We start from the raw sequence: 20,818 nt of genomic DNA on the forward strand, positions 1-20,818 counted from the left end.
CCAGTGGGAATGAGTAAATAGAAAATAGGGACCGGGGCTCGAGTACCCTCCTGAGTCCCTAGGTGAGCGGTCCCCAAACCTTTTCATCTGGCAGCTCTCTTGACCTACTGGGCCATTGGCCACGGCTCCCCATTAGAGCTACAATCCTATACATTGTATAGGGCAGCCATTTTCAACCACTGTGCAGCGGCACACTGGTGTGCCACAAATGGTCTGCAGGTGCGCCATTACAATTTTGGGGAGGGTCATTTGTTAGTAGGGCCAATGGGGATGTGAGCCCCCCCCCCCACCAATAGCATGGTGTGCCTTGTCAATTGTCAAAAAGCTGATGGTGCGCCTTGACAATTTTAGTACCTTGTCAGTGTGCCGTGAGATGAAAAAGGTTGAAAATCACTGGTATAGCGCAATGGGTTTTTCACAAGTCTTCCGTGGCCCCTCTAGCTGGTTTCTGTGGCCCCTTGGGGAGCCACGGTAACCATTGACCTAGGTTACCTTGGGCAACCAAACGGCTTCACCTTGAAATACCTTCCTGTACCATACGTGGTGACTTTAGTGGGAATACTGGGCAAGAGACGTACTTTGCAATCTTTTAGCAAAAGGTCCTCTTAGACATGTGATCAGTAATTTAAGAGGAAAGCCTCTCTCCTAGCTGCAAAGAGAGAGAGAGCGGCCTGCATATTCATGAGAGCTGAAGATAATGGATCAGAGATAATGGGCATGTGTATGAAAGTTGCATATTGTTCCCGGTACATAAGAAATATATTTAGACGCAAGACAGATGTCTTTCTGGCTCCATGCTCCTCTACCTTTTACAGTTTGCCAACGGTGCTCTTAATGAGTTGGAGATTCCCGCGTATCCAAATGATTTTCCCCACCTCAGCGGGTGACAGAGGACATTAATTTTTATTTCACAAATGAAGGCTTCCGCTTTGAACAGGCACCAAATTGCAGGCTGCAATTAGTTACCCCGAATCTGGTTTTAACACGACGGCAGAGGCAATAGGGTGTTCTCTACCTGGGCATGTCAAACAAGACGGCAGAAGTTCTCCGTTCCGCCACCTCGTGGCAATAGTCCTGCCAAACTTCAGTGCGCAAGGAGCGAGGAGGTGGAGAGTCTGACTTCTGACTGCTGTGAGTGCAATATTCTGGCTACACAAGTTGTGTGAATGCAGTAAAATTAACAGCGATCCTACGCTCCCCCCCCATCAATATAGACAGGTGGTGTGGATTGACGGTTGAGCAGCCAGTACTGCCTGAAGAGCTAAGCAGGAGAACTTGTGGTTGTGTTTCTGGATAGGAGATGGCATGCTAGGCTATGACAGTACCCGTTGCGGCAGAACGGAGTCACTGTTGAGTTTTTTAGCCATACGGTGACAGAAGCATGGGAGTGGACCAGCTGGCAAAGAATGGAGAATGACCTTGAGGACCTTCCAGGCTTGATTTAGGATTGCCTACTTGACTTTGATGGCACACAGCCAGAGGAAAGAACCACACTGTGAAGGCAACACCTGGTGGTCGAGGATTCTGTGATTCACAGAATAAATTTGTAAGAACCCCATTGAAAAATGGTGGTTTAGGCTAGCCTGCCCACGTAAACCGCCTTGATTGATGTCTAGCAACAGAGAAAGGTGTTATATAAATGCTGAAATAAATAAATGAAATAAATATGAATAAATGCAGCTCCACCAAAATGGCTTGTGCTACATCCTGCAAGTGGGGTGGGGGGGGGCAATCCCAGAGGTCTCTTCTGGGTAAGGCTCTGATGTGTGGACAGGTATACTGGCCAGGTAGGTATGGACCCAAGTTAATGGAATTGGGTCCAGGAAGGGGGCTTGTATTTGGTGGACACCACTGCTGCCAAACCCCTTCCCAGGACTGATCCACCCTCCTCTCTGCCCACATCACCACCCTGTTCTGCCCTCTCCCTGCCAGCTTACCTGGGTTGGTGGGCCAGCAGCAGTTCACCACTGTGCATAAGATCACCGCAGACTCTCCCCCAGTGCTCCAGCGGTGTGTTTTGCGCACTGCCAGAGACCACTGCATTAAGGCAGTCTCTGCTGATAGAACGCTATAAGTCCTCTGCAGTGTTTCTCAAACTGTGGGTTGGGACCCACTAGGTGGGTCACGAGCCAAATTCAGGTGGGTCCCAATTCATCGCAAGGTGTATTTTATGTTCAATATATTAGACTTGATACGACCATGGTATGTGACACTGTTGGGGAAATGTTACAGAACTGTACTTTGAACCAGCTACTATGTGTCTGCTTTTAAGAATGATAGACACTGGGGTTTACTCCCAGTAAGTGTGGATAGGATCGCAGCCTGTGGGATGTTTGGGGAATCAGATCAGATCAGCAACAGATCAGATAAGATTAAACAGATCAGCAACTGCTTGAGAAGGTTAGGAAGGTTATTTTTATTTTTAATAATTTTTTTAATTTATACTTACCATAAACTTTTAATTTACGTGCAGTGCAATCCTATCTTGTGCTGGAACAGGCAGGCCAGGAGGCCTTGCTGTACCCAGTACAAGATAAGGCTCAGCCAGCGGTCAGGGGAAACTCTTCCCCTTACCCCCAGGGAAGCCACTGCAGCACCAAAGGGTCTCCTCAGACTTGCACCACCTCCTGAGGTAGCATAAGTCTGAAGAGAGCGGAGAGGCTTGAAGCCGCTCTGTGTTGCTTGGGAATGGGGTTTGGGATCCGGCATAACTGCCAGGTCCGAGCCCCACCTCCCACTCCCCGCCTGCCTACCTGCCCCCAGGACTGCCCCCACCCCGGAATTCCTCCCTCCCATCTCCTTAAGAACATAAGAAGAGCCCCACTGGATCAGGCCATAGGCCCATCTAGTCCAGCTTCCTGTATCTCACAGCAGCCCACCAAATGCCCCAGGGAGCACACCAGATAACAAGAGACCTGCAAGGCTTCCTGGGAATTGCAGTTAAGAACATAAGAACAGCCCCACTGGATCAGGCCAGAGGCCCATCTAGTCCAGCTTCCTGTATCTCACATCGGCCCACCAAATGCCCCAGGGAGCACACCAGATAACAAGAGACCTCATTCTGGTGCCCTCCCTTGCATCTGGCATTCTGACATAGCCCATTTCTAAAATCAGGAGGTTGCGCATACACATCATGGCTTGTACCCCGTAATGGATTTTTCCTCCAGAAACTCGTCCAATCCCCTTTTAAAGGCGTCCAGGCCAGATGCCATCACCACATCCTGTGGCAAGGAGTTCGCAGACCAACCACACGCTGAGTAAAGAAATATTTTCTTTTGTCTGTCCTAACCCGCCCAACACTCAATTTTAGTGGATGTCCCCTGGTTCTGGTGTTATGTGAGAGTGTAAAGAGCATCTCTCTATCCACTCCTTCCAATCTTCTTCCACCTGTTGCTTCCTGGATTCAAGAACGACAATGAAGCAAGGAAAAAAAAAATGTGCAGATAAGTGAGTTTAGGGTTACAGATATACCCTTGCCCACCTTTCCCTTCTTCTCCAGACTTCGCCTTTCACTCCGTTCTCTTCCTTTTCAAATCGCGACAGAGTGAGGAGCAGCAATGCAGGTGGGTAGATGTGTGCTCCCATCAAACTGCTGCCTGAGGCAATAGCCTCAGTTGGCCACCTGGAGGGACCAACCCTGCTGCAATTTCACTTTCTGATCCTCCAAGAAAGATGATGTCCTCAGTTGTCCTTCCTAATTCAGTATAGACGACCTGGATTGAACTGCTGAAATGGTGCGTTTGAACTTCCTTTGTGCCTCCTTCTAAGCGCGTGTGTCTGCAATTCAAGATCATATTATAATGCCATTGTACAAATCTATGGTAAGGCCACACCTGTAGTATTGTGTCCAGTTCTGGTTGCCGCATCTCAAAAAAGACATAGTGGAAATGGAAAAGGTGCAAAAGAGAGCGACTAAGATGATTACGGGGCTGGGGCACCTTCCTTATGAGGAAAGGCTACGGCGTTTGGGCCTCTTCAGCCTAGAAAAGAGTCGCCTGAGGGGGGACATGACTGAGACATACAAAATTATGCAGGGGATGGACAGAGTGGATAGGGAGATGCTCTTTACATTCTCACATAACACCAGAACCAGGGGACAACCACTAAAACCGAGTGTTGGGAGAGTTAGAATAGACAAAAGAAAATATTTCTTTACTCAGCGTGTGGTTGGTCTGCGAACTCCTTGCCACAGGATGTGGTGATGGCATCTGGCCTGGACGCCTTTAAAAGGGGATTGGACAAGTTTCTGGAGGAAAAATCCATTACGGGGTACAAGCCATGATGTGTATGCGCAACCTCCTGATTTTAGAAATGGGTTATGTCAGAATGCCAGATGCAAGGGAGGGCACCAGAATGAGGTCTCTTGTTATCTGGTGTGCTCCCTGGGGCATTTGGTGGGCTGCTGTGAGATACAGGAAGCTGGACTAGATGGGCCTATGGCCTGATCCAGTGGGGCTGTTCTTATGTTCTTATGTAAGGAATGTTCTTATGTTCTTATTTCCATGTGAACTTTCTTGATAATCAAGTTGGAGTTATACTGGGCTGCACTTCAAGTTCAATACAGCTACCTGGGACTTTATTTACTCCCCATTATTTAATGAGAACAGGTTTCATGCTTGAATCTGTGTTTGGTCTGAGGAAGGAGTGATATTAAAGATCATTTACTCACCTCCTTTATTTCTTCATCAATTGCATGTATTTTAATACAGAACCGAATCTGACATTCATATATTTGATTCCTCTGAACTCAGAGAGACTCAAATTGCTTTTGATTAGCCTGGGCTTAATTACTAAGCAGACTAACTTTTGAAGTACTCCAATGTTCCAGTTAGTTGCATTGATACGTAGTAGTGAGTGGGCTACCACCAGCTCAATTCACTCTGTAAACCAGTGGTTCTTACACATATAGCACCAGGACCCACTTTATAGAGTGAAAATCTGTCAGGACCCACCAGAAGTGATGTCATAACCGGAAGTGACATCATCAAGTAGGAAAAATTTTTAACAATCCTAGGCTGCAATCCTACCCATGACTACCCAGGAGTAAGTCCCATTGGCTGTCATTGTTAAAAGCACACACAGAGTAGCCTGTTCAAAGTACAGGTCTGTAACATTTCCCCAAATGTAGGCACGTCCCATGGTAGCATCAAACCTGATATATTAAAAATAAAATATTGAAATGAATGGGGACCCAACTGTAATTGGCTCGCGACCCATCTAGTGGGTCCCAACCAACAGTTTGAGAAACACTGGCTTAGAACTTTGGAACAAAATGAATGTATATCATAACAATACATTCCACTTTTTGAAATACATCATTTTCTCTTTTCTGTTTGTTCTACAGTGAGAGATGAGTAAAGGTGCGTTTTTTCAAAAGTTGGGGTTTTTTCAATCTTTCCAGCCCCAGATGAGAGAATGACCAAGTAGAATTTCCTTATCACTACAGAGCAGGAGTGCCCAAACATTTTGGCAGGAGGGCCACATCATCTCTCTGACACTGTGTTGGGGGCTGGGGAAAAAAAAAGAATTTACATTTCAAATTTGAATAAATTTACATAAATGACTATATTAGAGATGGAACTTATATGAATGAATGAAGGTCTTGCAATAGCTCAAGGCCTATGAAAGGCCTGGCACAAAGCAGGACTGACCTTCCATTGTTGTCGCTGCTACATCGCAGACGTGAAATAGCAAGGAGGAAGCCCTCATCCCACAGCTCACGCGAGAGGTTGAACAGTCATCCTCACACTAAGAGTAGTTGCATGGGCCAGCATGGGCTCCAGCAAGTTTCCAGAGGGCCAGAGATTCATTGGAGACTGGGGGCTCCCTGTAGGCCAGATTGGATGTCCCTGAGGGCCGCAAGTGGCCCCCGGGCCAGGGTTTGGGCACCCCTGCTACAGAGGACTTGCGGTTTATTTTATTTTTTTTCTCTGCTGCCTCTCTCACAGCTTGGCAATCATTATATTCACAGTTTGGACTGCAGCCAGCCACCCCGTTCACTGTCCACCTCTGAAAACAAAAGAAAGATGCTTTTGCCATCAGACCAGAGCTGGAAAAAAGAAAATGGAACTTCCTTTTGGCATTTTGAGGCCTTCATTCAAAGCAAGTTGGGGGAGTAGAACTGCCAAGATTCAAGGTTGCAAGACTCCTCTGAAGTTCAGAAGAACTAAGCTTTCACTGATGTGTGACATCGTTCATGTCATCCAAGCCTTACAGAAGTTGAAGTTACTAACTCCCATCAGGCAGAGGGGGGGGGGAAATCGAGATCATGGCAGTAATGTGGAGGGAAGAATGAATTTTAATGACAGCTGCCGTCAAAGAGGCTCAAAAGGCTATATGTGACTTATATACCCATGGCGAGAAACAGCCTATTACTGCCATCACACTCCGCTATGTCGGGCCAATCTTCCCACTTCATTTAGGCCCAATATCACTGGTTCAGCTTTGAATTAACTTTCTTTCTTTCCCCCCAGTCTGCTCATTGAAAATAGCTCGTCCTGTCCTCCTGGTGGAGAGACCGGATGCAGATCTTATTTCCAAGGTCCTTTCATGCCACTTGGACCATCCTTTCAATCCCTTCATTTGCTAACTGTAAGCCTCGCAGCGGGTACGGCTTCAAAGAGAAAAAGCGCAATTGTCACTTAATAAAGTGGGCAGAACGTAGCGCAGGTTCTGTAGCACCATGAGAGGTGCCCTGGAGGTGACGGTGTCTACTTTCTGGATGAATGTGCAAAGAGTGTCTCAATCGAATGTCAGTGCTTAATCATACGACCTCAGTTTTGGAGTTGAGATAGTGGTTCGTGTATGCTTTTGCCTGGAAATTCCATTAAAAGCAGGAGTAGCTGCTTAAAAATAGAACTACCACGAACTACCCCTCATGAAGCTACGGACACTCTCTCTTTTGAACCCACCTATAATGGCCGGCATCCACCTTCCCTGGCAGCCATCTTCTGGGTGTCTTCCATCTCTTGGGAATAGTCTGCTTTCCCAATGAACAGTTCCCTGGAAAAGCAGAGAAGATGAACCCAAAGCAAATTACCTCCGATGCAGCAGCCTGCACCACCCAGGGTGGGAAGAGTTGAAGGCACATTACGTCGTGCTTTCTCCAGAAGCTTGAGCTGTAGTGGCCATGCCAGTTATCTGCTCCGCCTGTTCAATAAGATGCTTCCAAGAGATATTTCCAGTAGCCTTGAATAACAGATACTCCTAGGCAACAACTATTACCCTGCACATGCCTGATCTCGTCTGATCTTGGAAGCTAAGCAGGGTCAGGCCTGGTTAGTACTTGGATGGGAGACCTCCTGGGAATACCGGGCGCTGTAGGCTTGTACCATAGTCTTTCGAAACTGAAGGTTGCCAACCATCTCCCTATACTGAACACTATCTCCCGATCTTGTCTGATCTCGGAAGCTAAGCAGGGTCAGGCCTGGTTAGTACTTGGATGGGAGACCACCTGGGAATACCGCGTGCTGTAGGCATATACCTTAGTCTTTCGAGACTGAAGGTTGCCAACCTGTTGCTTATTCTGGTTTTAAATTGAATTTAAGTGTGCCAGGCTTCTAATGGCCCAGGGGTATAGTCAAGGGGGAGAAGGCAGGCTCCTCAACTGTTACCCTGCACATGCCCGATCTCGTCTGCCAGTTATCTGCTCCGCCTGTTCAATAAGATGCTTCCAAGAGATATATCCAGTAGCGTTGAATAACAGACACTCTTGGCAACAACTATTACCCTGCACATGCCTGATCTCATCTGATCTTGGAAGCTAAGCAGGGTCAGTCCTGGTTAGTACTTGGATGGGAGACCGCCTGGGAATACCAGGTGCTGTAGGCTTATACCATAGTCTTTCCAGGCTGAAGGTTGCCAACCATCTCCCTATACTGAACACTATCTCCCGATCTCGTCTGATCTTGGAAGCTAAGCAGGGTCAGGCCTGGTTAGTACTTGGATGGGAGACCGCCTGGGAATACCGGGTGCTGTAGGCTTATACTATAGTCATTCGAGACTGAAGGTTGCCAACCCGAAGGCAGAGTTCTAAGACTTCTCCTACAGTTTATCCTGCACCCCAGTTGTGCCTCCAAGTGTACCAATTTACTTCCTTCCAAATCAGTGATTTTCAACCATTTTCATCTCATGGCACATTGACAAGGCACAAAAATTTTCAAGCCACACCATCAGGTTTTTGACAAATGGCAAGGCTCACCATGCTGCCAGTGGGGGACTCACATCCCCCATTGGCCCTACTAATAAATGACCTTCCCCCAAATTCCTGTGGCATACCCGTGGACCACTCACCGCACACCAAGGTGGTATGGCACAGTGGTTGAAAATGGCTGTTCCATATAAACGAATATGAATGTTCCATATGAATGCATGGGATCCATATCTATGGGGAAAAATGAAGGACAGCAATTGAGGGCACTGTTGTGAAGGGGACCAAGTTGCACCGTATCCTGACTAAGGGGGCTTCATCGCCCACAGACAAGGATTCCACATGTTGCGTTTGTAACACGCACCATCATAGCAGAGAAGGGTCATACAGTAACACAATGGAGAAGTGACGGGTTGCTGGAGCCCTGGGGCAAAGCCTTCTGCTGCCCTGGCAAACTTACCAGCAGTGGCAGACAACAGCTTCTGCTCCCCACCAGCCAATGGGAACATCCACTGAAGGGCCTGAGATCACTCACAGATCTCCGGAGAGCACTCCCATTTGTAGATAGGGGTACCAGTCACAAGAGTGCTGTGAGCTTCTTGGTCCACATGCACCACCACGGTCACTGTTACCAGAAGGTTCAGTGTCAGCAAGGCTGGATGGGGCCCTTCAGGGGTGTGGGCCCTCAGCCAGCAGCCAACCTAGCTAATTCCTGATGTTGCCTCTGGGGCCATAGTTCAGCGGTAAAGGAAATACTCTGTATGAAAGCAGTTCCTGGTTCAATCCGGAGTGTTCAGGTAGAGCTAAAAAAAAAACCCCTGCCTGGAACTCTGGAGAGCCTCTACCAGTCAATGTAGGTATTACTGAGCTAGACATAGCTATGGTTTTACCTAGTACAGTGGGCCCTCCTCATCCGCGTGCTCCACACACATGGATTTTAGTACCTGCGGTTTCCAAGTCTGTGGCTAGACAGATGCAATTGGGAGGACCTCTAGGAAGGTCCACTGAGGTCCTCCAGCCATGGATTTCATTATCCATAGAATTTGATACCCACAGGGATGGGTGGGTCCTGGAACAGATCCCCTACAGGTACTGAGGGCCCATGGTATAAGGCAGGGGTGCCCAAACCCCAGCCTGGGGGCCACTTGCGACCCTCTGGGGCCCCCTATCAGGCCCTATGGGAGCCCTCAGTCTCCAATGAGCCTCTGGCCCTCTACAGACTTGCTGGAGCCCATGTTAGCTCAATGCAACTGCTCTCAGCTTGAGGACAACTGTTCGACCTCTCATCTGAGCTGTGGGATGAGGGCTCCCTCCACGACTGGCTATTTTGCATCTGTGATGCAGTAGTGGCAGAGAAGGAAAGGCTGCCCTTGCTTTGTGCCAGGCCTTTTATAGGCCTTGAGCTACTGCAAGACCTTCATTCATTCATATAAGTTCCATCTCTAATAAATTCATTTATGTAAATTTATTCAAATTTGAAAGGTAAATTAATTCTTTTTTTTTTTTCCTGGCCCCGTCACAGTATCAGAGAGATGATGTGGCCCTCCTGCCAAAATGTTTGGACACCCCTGGTATAAGGTAACTTCACAGAGATTTGCATTTTGCTAAAATTGAATAATCGGCCCCCATGCTTCGTCAATTCTTTTCCCCCCAATTCTTCTGCTATACCTAAGTGGTTCTCAACCTCAGAAGAGCTGGCTCCACTTCACATTCAAGTAAATGATTCTAGAGTGGGAAAATCAGGTCCACCGCAAGTCAATTCTTTTGCTTCTCACCCAAATGACATCTTTTCCAAGGAAGCTAGAATCCCCCTGTGAATCGGCGAGTGTGTACCTAAATAAAACCTGAGCCATGTCAAAAAACCCATAGTGCTTTGTCTTAAATCTCACTCTTTGACAGACAGTGGATTAAACAGAAAATGAGTTACATCTCCCAGAGCCATATAAATGTATGTTCCACACTGCACCGCAGCATGACAAATAGCTTCTGATATAGGGGAATAAAAAAAAAACAACCAGGACTGAGAACTGAGCAGGCATCAGTGTTTGTATCTGCCATGAAAATCGTCTCTCGTGCCATTGGAAAAGAAATTGAAATGCACACACTTTGAATGGCACAACTCATGAAAATCTACAACAGCCACAGTTCATTGGATTGTGTAGCTGCAGGGGTCTGTGTGTGGGGGGTGATTGGGGAGCACAGTAAGGGGATCTATCTATCTATCTATCTATCTATCTATCTATCTATCTATCTATCTATCTATCTATCTATCTATCTATCTATCTATCATTTTCTTTCCCATCTTTCTTTGGAACACTTGGAGATGCTTTGTGGAGCTGGTCTATTGCTGGTCTCGCCTATTGTGATTGAAATGGCGGCCCTGTGAAACAGGAGTGGGCAGCCAGATTTGGTGGAGCTGCACGGAGGGCCCGTGATACAGTAGCTTCCTCCCAATATCAGAACTACCGTCAACTATACTCATCCTTGAGCTGATGGCAAACCTTTGCACGCCATTGTTTCAGTGCTCTGGTTTGGGGATGGCCAAGCATCCCGGTGTTTGACCTGAAGTGGAGTCTCAAGTTTTTACATACACGCCAAGTGAACGTTCACACAAGCTCAGGCCTTTCAAAACTATCATTTTGCAATCTCCCCCCAAGGTTTGGTTGTGTGCAGAAAAGGCTCAGCTCTTGCGAGCATTGAACTCATGCCAGCCCAGGTTCAAAGGAAAAGTCTGATGCACAGGCAATTCCCTCTCAAAGTATCACAACTTTCACATTTGTTTCCGTTCCTTTTGAGCCGAGACAGGATTCTGAGCTCCCCTAGTTAAATGCTTGCAACACGGCTATTCTAGCCGTAATAACAGTGGCAGCTGAGGTCTTTGGGTAACTGATCAAGGAAGTGGTCTCTTGGGTGCCAAGAGATGCTTTATAACCTCTTCAGCAGAACTATGATGAGCTTTCTCCACTGCATTCAGCCACCAGAAATCTGTCCTTCCTGATTCCCTGTCACTGTCCTCATCCTAATCTTATTTGACAGGTGCTAGCAAAATCAAGTAACAAGCAGGGACTAAGGGGCAAGTAGGCTTTCACTTTGAAGGAAATCCATCAGAAACAATACATTCTCAGCATCTCGGTGGTGCAATGTTTCACATTCCCAGCTTCCTCATGCTCCAGGGGTTTCCTCTGAATGTCCTGGATCCATTTACTCTGCTGGATCTACTCAACCTGTATTTCAGACATAAGGCTTGGCTGAAAGCTTGAGGACATGTTGCCAAAGGCTTGAGTAGAGTTAGATGTGTTCAGAACCTTCTAGATCCAGTGTGCATGATCCATAGATCCATATGATATATGGATCACATGTGATCATATGGATCACATATGGATCCATATGATCCATAGACTTAGCAGGATGTATTGTACTGTTTAAAACAGCAGGAGAAGCCTCAGAAGATTTTTCGTGCTGCTGAGTGCTGCGCAAGGCTCCATGAGTATTTTGGGGAGGGAGGGGTGGTGTGCTGGAGGGGAGTGGCATGTCATACATTCTTCCTTGGATTCCAAAGAACCTCGAGCCCACAGCCAGATCTGGGACCTGGAGCAGCTCATGTTAGGTTCCTATGCAGTATGATTAAGTAAAGTCATAACATGAACTCTGAAGCCTAGAAACATTGCCTCCAGACTCTCAAGCTCTTCCAAAATTCGCTGAAACACCACTCTTTCATTTTGATTTGCTGACATATGTGGTCAAGGGTGATCACCAATTTAATGATAAACAATATGTGTAATTGAGCTTCAATTTTACCACTGCCTTACCTTCCCCCAATATTGCATACTTCCAATCCTAATATAGAATGTCTTGTTCGTTTAAAATTCAAGTTAGAGAATAGCTGAGATGCCGTTCACATTATGCAGGCAGTTGGCACCCTTAGAGCATGTCAATATTCCTATATGGGAAGCATGTCTGTTTCACAGGTTTGACTAAGGTTTGCTCGCCTTAGGCAAACTGGAATATCAAATTCACTGCAATAAATTCTCTCTGAGTCTTTGGTTCCTCCTAATACCCGGTTGCCCTGGGGCAATTTACCTGCCCGGCTTTGATACTACAGATGGTTATGGATTTCCATATCAAACTAACCTCGTCACAGAAACAAATTCAGTGGAAGTAATTCTTCCATTCTCTATAATCCTGGAGTCTGATTCTTTTATTTTCCCTTTATCCCTCCTTTAAAAAAGAAAAAAAATCTTGGTCTACTGTAAAGTGAGCAATGTGGTCCCTCCAGTACTGAAGCCGCAAATTAAGACAACATTGCTAAAACAGTAGCTGTACTTGACCCCTATCAGGGAAAAAACACTCATACGTGTGTGTACATAATGGGGATTCTGAAACACATGTAATTGGAAGCAAGGTCTGGAGTGGAATCCCACTGGGATCAAAGCATAAGATTTTGCCATTAGAGAGAAGAGTTTCAAAGCAGACAGCAGGGGACTGGCACTTTCCAGATTCTTGACAGGGGCTTTAGCCCCAAGTGAGAAACAAAACTGTCTTTTTTTTTTCTTTCCTGAAAGCAGGTTAAACTTCAGAATCAGAGGAAACAATGAGATTTCCAAACAGGTTTCCCCCTCTAGTTACAGTGATCCTCCTGCAGAGAGCTTTTAATGATTCAGGGTCCAATTCTATCCAACTTTCCAGTGTACCAATGGGGTATGCACTGCATTCTCTGATGGGGAGGCATTCACAGAGGCCTCCTCGAGGTATGGGAACTTTTGTGCCCTTGCCTCAGGGCTGCATTATGGTGGCACCAGTGCTGGGAAATTACGGGGCTGGGACACCTTCCTTATGAGGAAAGGCTACGGCGTTTGGGCCTCTTCAGCCTAGAAAAGAGATGCCTGAGGGGGGACATGATTGAGACATACAAAATTATGCAGGGGATGGACAGAGTGGATAGGGAGATGCTCTTTACACTCTCACATAACACCAGAACCAGGGGACATCCACTAAAATTGAGTGTTGGGAGAGTTAGAACAGACAAAAGAAAATATTTCCTTACTCAGCGTGTGGTCGGTCTGTGGAACTCCTTGCCACAGGATGTGGTGATGGCATCTGGCCTGGATGCCTTTAAAAGGGGATTGGACATGTTTCTGGAGGAAAAATCCATTACGGGGTACAAGCCATGATGTGTATGCGCAACCTCCTGATTTTAGAAATGGGCTATGTCAGAATGCCAGATGCAAGGGAGGGCACCAGGATGAGGTCTCTTGTTATCTGGTGTGCTCCCTGGGGCATTTGGTGGGCCACTGTGAGATACAAGAAGCTGGACTAGATGGGCCTATGGCCTGATCCAGTGGGGCTGTTCTTGTGTTCTTATGTTCTTAGATGGGATTGGGCCCTCAACCACTTCAACCAGTTCCGGTGAAAAGATTCCAAAGTGGGCCTGCCTCATTAGAAACATAGATTATTGTACCGCCACAAGAACACATTTTAAACGCTGAGATCTTATAAGCATACATAAACGTTAGGCGTTGAGCTCGGCCAGTGGTTCTCAAATTTTTTTTGCACCGGGATCCACCTTTTAGAATGACAATTTGTCGGGATGCAGCCCAAAGTGATGTCGTTCCCCTGGAAGTGATGTCATGGCTGGAAGTGACATCATCAAACAGGGAAATTTTCAGCACACCCCATACCACAAAATCAAATCAATCAATTAAGTCAATGGAAAGCTTACAGTTGATTTAAAATGAAGAAGAACCCTCCTAACTTTCCCAAGCTGTTGCTGATTTGTTTTTTGTTTTAAATCCCCCAAACATCCCGAAGGCTGCCATCCTATCCACACTTACCCGGGAGTCAGCCCCACGAATTAACATTGTTAAAAGCATATACACAGCAGCCTGTTAAAAGTATGGATCTGTAACATTTCCCCAAAGGCAGTCACATACTATGGTAGTATCAAGTCATTGTATTAAAAATCAAATATGCACTGAAATGAAAGGGGATGTACCTTTTTTTACCCCTGGTCCTGTAATGAAGTGCAAGCAGTGACTCAGAGTATCAAACAAAGTTTTTCCCTGATGGTATACATTCATTTAAAAATACACTCCACCCACTCCAATATGGTCAAATTGCTGTTGTATACGGTATATGGTAATTGCTGTGGTCTCAGCTGTCTGAGACATGGGAAGCCCTGCAGCTTACAATGCAATCCTATGCATGTTTCCTCAAAAGCAAGTACCATTTCATTCAATAGGGCTTACTCTCAGGTAAGTGCATATAGGATGGCAGCCTTTGGCCCCATTACTTTTCAATAGAAAAACCAGGAATGGAGACAGGTGATTATCTGGTTTCATGGCAGACCTGGATCCTTTCCAAGGGGTTGGCTTGGACACCCCATTTTCATATGGGAGTCACTTGCAAGCATTTGCAGTACATTATGCATCATTCGTTGTGCATCTCTTTCAGAAGCATGTTGTGTGGGAAGAACCGCATAAGCGTTGGAGGACCCATGAACTCAGTGCAGGGTATGACGCGGAGGTACTTTGGAGGTACAGCAGTAGCTCCAATATGTTTTATTCATTCCACTCCCATCGCTGAGCTTGCTTCGTTCCATTTCGTCGAGTCAGAAAACGAAAACTTTTGCTGAAACGGTCATTGGTAGGGCTCCATCAGTGTCAGAAGTGGAGTCACAATACAGGGTGTCTCCAAAAAATGTGCACACATTTAAGGAGCTCTCATTCATACACACTTCCTTGTAGAAAATCTGCAGCTCCAGCTTCTAAGGCAGTGGTCTCCAAATCCAGGGTGCACTGGAATAATCATTCCAGGCATGGTGGTGGCAAACCCTTTCTCCCACCAGTTTTCATGAGGGATCATTGCAGAGCCTCAGCTAAGGGGAGCCACTTCTGCTTCTTACGTCCCCAGAAGGCTCTGCACCCTGATTTCCCGGTGAAGTGGTTCCCTGGCTTGAGGTTCTGCAATGATCCGGCATGAAAACTGATGACTGCTGGGCAGAACAATAAGGTTTCATCACCACTGCGTTACACACAGTATGATTTTTCTGAAGGGCCAGTTTGTAGACCCAAGATCTAAGGGAAACCCTTGAAGAAATGTGTGGTACAATTCCAGCGCACATGTCGGCGGATGCCTTAGTCAATGATGTAAGCGGTGTATAAACACCAACTGGGAACATTTTGTGCACTTGGTCCAATTCATTAAAAAGAAATTCCGATTGCAAGAGAAGAGATTCTCCGGGCAGGAGGTCTGGTCTAGAGGGTAGAGCCTCCGTTAGCCCAAAGATAATATCAGAAGGTCGCCAGTTCGAGGACACTGGCGGCTCCCTGAACGGCTGAGAATGGCGAGACCTTGAAGCAGCTGACAAGCCGAGCTGAGTGATTCCACCTGCTCTTGCTGTGAGCAAGAAGCGTCTTGGCTGCCCTCCATGTGAGAGATGGAGCTGCTGTCAGCCTGCCTGGGAGGCCAGAAGTGAGACCAAACCAGGAAGATCCATTCTGAAATGTTGTTGGTTCTTGAAAGGGAGAACCTCTATGTTTGTAAAAATCCCCTTGAGGGATTTAGAAATGCCTGCCTATGTAAACCGCCTTGAATAAAGTCAGAGGAGTAATCCGATGACCAGAAAGGCGGTATATAAATACCGAGTTGTTATTATTATTATTATTATTATTATTATTATTATTATTATTATTAATAAGAGATTCCGATTAGTCATCAAGGAAAAATTCCTGATGGGAAGGGCGGTCCAGCAGTGGAACAGATTGCCAAGGGAGGTGTTGGACTCTCCCTCACTGGAGATCTTCAAGCAGGGGCTTGACAAGCCCCTGTTGGACATACCCCCGGAGGATTTCCTACTATAGGAAGGGGGTTGGACTAGGTGACCTATCAGACCCCTTCCAACTCTATGATTCTATGATTAGCGCTGTGATTCTCAAACCTTTTAGCACTGGAACCCACTTTTTAGAATGACAATCTGTCGGGATCCGTCTGCCTTGCTTGTAGACAGATTTGCTGCATTCCAGCATGCACAAATATCAGCGTTGATTCCAAATCCCCATCCCATTGTCTCCATGTTGCTGAAATGGTCCAGTGGAAAGGCAGAAGCCAGTACGGTTGGTTCCAGCGGCGTTGCAGGAGTTGCCAGAACGTTTGTTTCCGCACTGTCCAATGAACATTCGAGACAACAGATATGGGAGAAAGGGCAACTTTATTTCATGTTACCAAGAGAAGCAGAGGCTGAGACCTGCAGCATCCGAGGCAGCGAAAGCCCCTGTGGTGCGGGGAGGGACCTCTGGGCAGTACCAGGGCAGGAGGTCTGGTCTAGAGGGTAGAGCCTCCATTTGCCTGAAGATAACATCCACAAGGTCGCCAGTTCGAGGCCACCGGCACCGTGCGAACTTGAAGCAACTGACAAGCTGAGCTGAGCTATTCCATCTGCTCTGAGCGTGGGAGGATGGAGGCCAGGATGCAGGCCAGATCAGAACGAAACATCTGTATTTGTTGTGGCTCTTGAAAGATAGAGCCTTCTTTCAATTGTAAAAATCCCTCCGGGGATTTAAATTAGCCTGCCTATGTAAACCGCCTTGAATAAAGTCTTGAATAAAGACCAAGAAAGGCAGTATATAAATACCTGTATTATTATTATTATTATTATTATTATTATTTCCACCAGGCCAAAATGGGCAGGGATGGTGATTTGATTCATAAGATTCAGACCCAAGTTGTCAAACATGTGTTTCATGGGCTCTTGCTGACAAAAGGCACACTTGCTCTGAAATTGGAAGTGATCATAGAATCATTGAGTTGGAAAGGACCTAATAGGTCATCTAGTCCAACCCCGTGCCTTAGGCAGGAAATCCTCTTAGAGCATTTCCAACAGGTGCTTGTTGAGCAGGAACTTGGGAGTTTTTCTGGGGAACAAGTGGTTGCTAGGGTTTGTAAGGAACCGATCGGCCCTTCATGCACGGCTACAGTCACTTGAAGAACAGCAGAGCTTTTGTTTACTGATGGGATGGGGACATCAGGGGAGTGTTAAATGAGAACTCCGACACACACACACACTGCCAACAGCTCCACTTTTTCTGTGCAGCTGCGTCTGATTTGTTTATCAAAAATATTCTGACTCGAGCAAAACAGAGTCACAAAAAGGCTCTGGCTGAGTCCCAAAGGCTGTCCATTAAGACTTGTGCATGAATCAGATCAAAGGGAGTGGGGACTCAGAACTTGACTCAAGTCTCGCCGTGATGGATTGACACATCCCTGAAAATGGATGACGAATTCTGGCAATTTCTCAGGTGGATCTGAGAATCTCAGTTATTTATCAACATGCAGGCAGCAGCCACTACTTCCCCAGAATTTCCTTCAACATTTCCCCATGCTATCAGCACTATAACCAAAGGCCCTGGGCTCTGTGAGCAGCTATCCTATGGGGTAGAGCCACCAGAACTACAAAGTGAAACATCTCCAAGAGGAATGAAGTCCCAGGCCTTTAATTGGCCCCCATCCACCCCTGCTGGCAACCCCCAGAAAGCCCCACCCTCAAAACCTCAAAGGGGGGGATATCATTAGGATCCCCACAGTTTTCTGCTGAAAAAATCAAATCATATTTTAATGATCTCCTTTATGTTATCCTAGTCGTGGGACCCGAATTCTCCAAGTTCATATCGTTTCAAAGCTTAATTTACTCCTTAGTTGAATTCCTCTCTTCAAAAATAGAACATCAGTTTAAAACCAACACTATCTCATCCTTTTTAATTCATTACCATCTCCCTTCCGTGTTGGAGACACTTCTCCTATGCGGCTTTAGTCTAGTTTTTAGAGAGTCTTATGCGATTAGATTGCTGTAATAGCAAGGAACATTAGCAGAAGCAAAGTTTATGTCCTGATAATTGTCTATCATTATTTTTTAAAAGATAAAGGGGGGGAGAGATGGGTGGGGGGGAAACAAAACTCCCAGACTGAAATGAGTTTCTGTACCATCTTAGTTTTAATTGTGGACTTAATTCCTTCAGCGCTTTCATTGCTGCTTAAATTTCCACATCATTTGCAGTTGAGAAGGTCCTCAGCTACCATGTAATATATTTGAAGGAGACCAGAGGGGGAAGCAGCCCAAGGTTACGCCATCATTTTTATGCCATGGTCAGGGTCAGATGGATCTTACATGAGAGGAACACCGATCAAAGATCAAACGCAACAAATATCTCACCGAAGAGCCAGCACCGATCTGTTCCCGAATGGGCACACTGTTAGTTCGGATTTTGGAGAAGCGAACCACAGACAGGAGAATTCAGAGGACTTCTGACAAAAGTAAACATTTACTCGTTTGCAAACAGGACATCCCACGCACAGGTGGAGGACCCTGAAGAGTTACAATGATGCAGGTTTTATAGGGCATTCTAGATATGGGAGGGGTACAAGAGCACACAAAGAGAGGAAAACATCCATGGGAAAAATAACAGACCAACAGGCAGGAAAACAACATTTGGCATTTGTTATCAGTTCAGGATGTTGATTTGAGAAGGGCAATTCTATGCGCATCGACCATTTGTTTACAGACATATCCATTACAGAGGATCCGGTTCTGTATCACTTCCCTTTACCCTAACACTTTCATCCTTATTTGTTTATTGCCATTGTTTATGGCTTTCTGTTCATCCTTGGGGCACATACTAGGTTTCTTGCAGCCAGCTTGTTCTCTGAGAGGGATATTAGATGTTGGCTGGTAACATTCTTGGACAAGGGTCAGAGAGGGGCTTTTAGTCAGAGAAGGGCCTGGTGGGTATTTCAATATTGTGAGCTGGGCATTTTGGGATCAGATCCATTTGTGAGACTGAGAGGGAGAACATCCATCTCCTCTGACTCCCCCTGGAAGACCCACCTCCACTAGTTCTTCTCCTCCTCCTGCTCCTTAGGTTTGAAAAGGAAAAGGGGAACAGAGTGGAAGATGAAGAGTGCAGGACAGTGGTAAACCAAGACATGGGGGTACTGTCGTCCAGGGGTCCCCAATGTGTGATTTGAAACACCTTAGGCTGTCATGGCTCAGTCACAGGAACACTACGAGATGTCCCCGGTGACCCCTCCTATCTGTCCTCCCCACCCGGGCACCACCACCTTGGATCTCACAAAATGTCATGGTATTTGGGTGACCACATCTTGGATCTGATGAGATTTTGCAAGATCCAAGATGGCAATGCCCAGCTGAGCCCAAAAGAAAAGGCTAGGGGTTGGTGGTGGTGTTGAGACCCAGATAAGTTTGGGAACCACTGCTGTAGTTCACAACTCCATATTTTGACTCCAGTTGGGGGAAGAAGAACTGTACAGGAGAACAAAGTGGTGGGTTAAGAGGAGCAGCACTTGGTCATTTGCCTCAGGTGTCTGGGAGATCTTGTGTCAGTCCTGTGAGGAGGTGGACTGATGATATGGTAGAATATGTTGCACTACTTCAGGTGGCAGGTGAAAGACACCAGTTTGGAAAGGTCACTAGTCCTTTTATGAGTCTTTTAAGTAATTGACCAATGCCACATCTCCAGCTCAAACCAGCAAAGTCACCATTATGTCCATTACGTCTCTCTGTCTGAATACAAAAGGGGGGATACCATAAACCAGCTTTTCTCAATGCTATTTCCCTGACGTCCCATTTGCCACCATGCTGTCTTCAGAGGTACCCCTGGAAGTAACGGGCCATAACGTCATTTCCAGGTACTTCTGGATGTGGAGACCATGATGGGAGCTTCTAAGGTCAGTAAGAGGCTCAGGCTGGGCGAGTGAGCTTTATCTTGCAGTCAGAAAGCATGCACTACAGCTCTGACAGCAGGTTTAAGCTTCCTGTTGCAACTGGAAGCTCCAGTTGCAATCTCACCGCTGGGCTATTGATGCTACCTCATGCCACCCAAGACCCGCCCAGCATACCACCAGTGGTACGGATACCGCAGGCTGAGAACCCCTGCGATAAACCTTTCCTATTCTCAGAGCACTAATTCAGGGCCACTGGTGTACATGACTTTCCCACCTAAAGGGTGGGAGATGTAGACAAGATGGTGTTGGAGACTTATGCTTTTTAACGCAGGGAAAGGGGCCTGACTTTAGGGCTCACACAGCTTCACAAAAGCAAAGAAATCCAATTTTTCAGCCAGCCACTAGCCCCGTATCTGCAGATTAAGAGTCCCTGAGTAAAACCTGGTGTAACTCTTAGGAATGCAGATGAGAGCCAACCCAAAAGCTTCAAAAGTCTGATATTATGAAGCAAGGTCATCATCTGGTTAAAAATGCAGAGGCTGTCCCCCATTACTGACCTAGCTGAAGGGGATTTGGTATCTTAAATTAACTGAGGTTTGTTAAGTCATTGACATCATTACAAAAGTTATCTAAGAGTCAAGGAACAGAAATCGCATAATATTGTGAATTGGGGGGGGGAGGGAGAACGTTCCTTTCATCCAGTCTTTCTTTTGAGGAATTCAGGACAGCCAGGACAAAACTAATCACGTACAGACCTGCTTGGCTTCTTCACATTTGCTCCGACATACGCCTTGCAAAGCAGGGTCATGCCTTGGTTTGAGGGATAAATGGCTGGAGCATGAGTGTAGCATCACTTAGAATGATGATGGGAGGGCATTTTTGCCCCATACCTTACAACCAAAGTAAGGGAAGTTAGGCCATTGGTTGAGGTCATAA

General features: G+C 46.4%; 3 pseudogenes; all 3 read left to right on the forward strand.

Moving 5' to 3' along the window:
• The first annotated feature begins 7,209 nt into the window (after positions 1 to 7,209).
• On the forward strand, positions 7,210 to 7,326 carry LOC136662571 (5S ribosomal RNA; annotated as a pseudogene).
• A 387-nt stretch (positions 7,327 to 7,713) lies between these two features.
• On the forward strand, positions 7,714 to 7,830 carry LOC136662569 (5S ribosomal RNA; annotated as a pseudogene).
• Positions 7,831 to 7,859: 29 nt separating this feature from the next.
• LOC136662757 (5S ribosomal RNA) lies at positions 7,860 to 7,982 on the forward strand (annotated as a pseudogene).
• Positions 7,983 to 20,818: the final 12,836 nt, after the last annotated feature.

This window comes from Tiliqua scincoides, chromosome 11 (genome assembly GCF_035046505.1).
Source record: "Tiliqua scincoides isolate rTilSci1 chromosome 11, rTilSci1.hap2, whole genome shotgun sequence".
Taxonomy (NCBI): Eukaryota; Metazoa; Chordata; class Lepidosauria; order Squamata; family Scincidae; genus Tiliqua; species Tiliqua scincoides.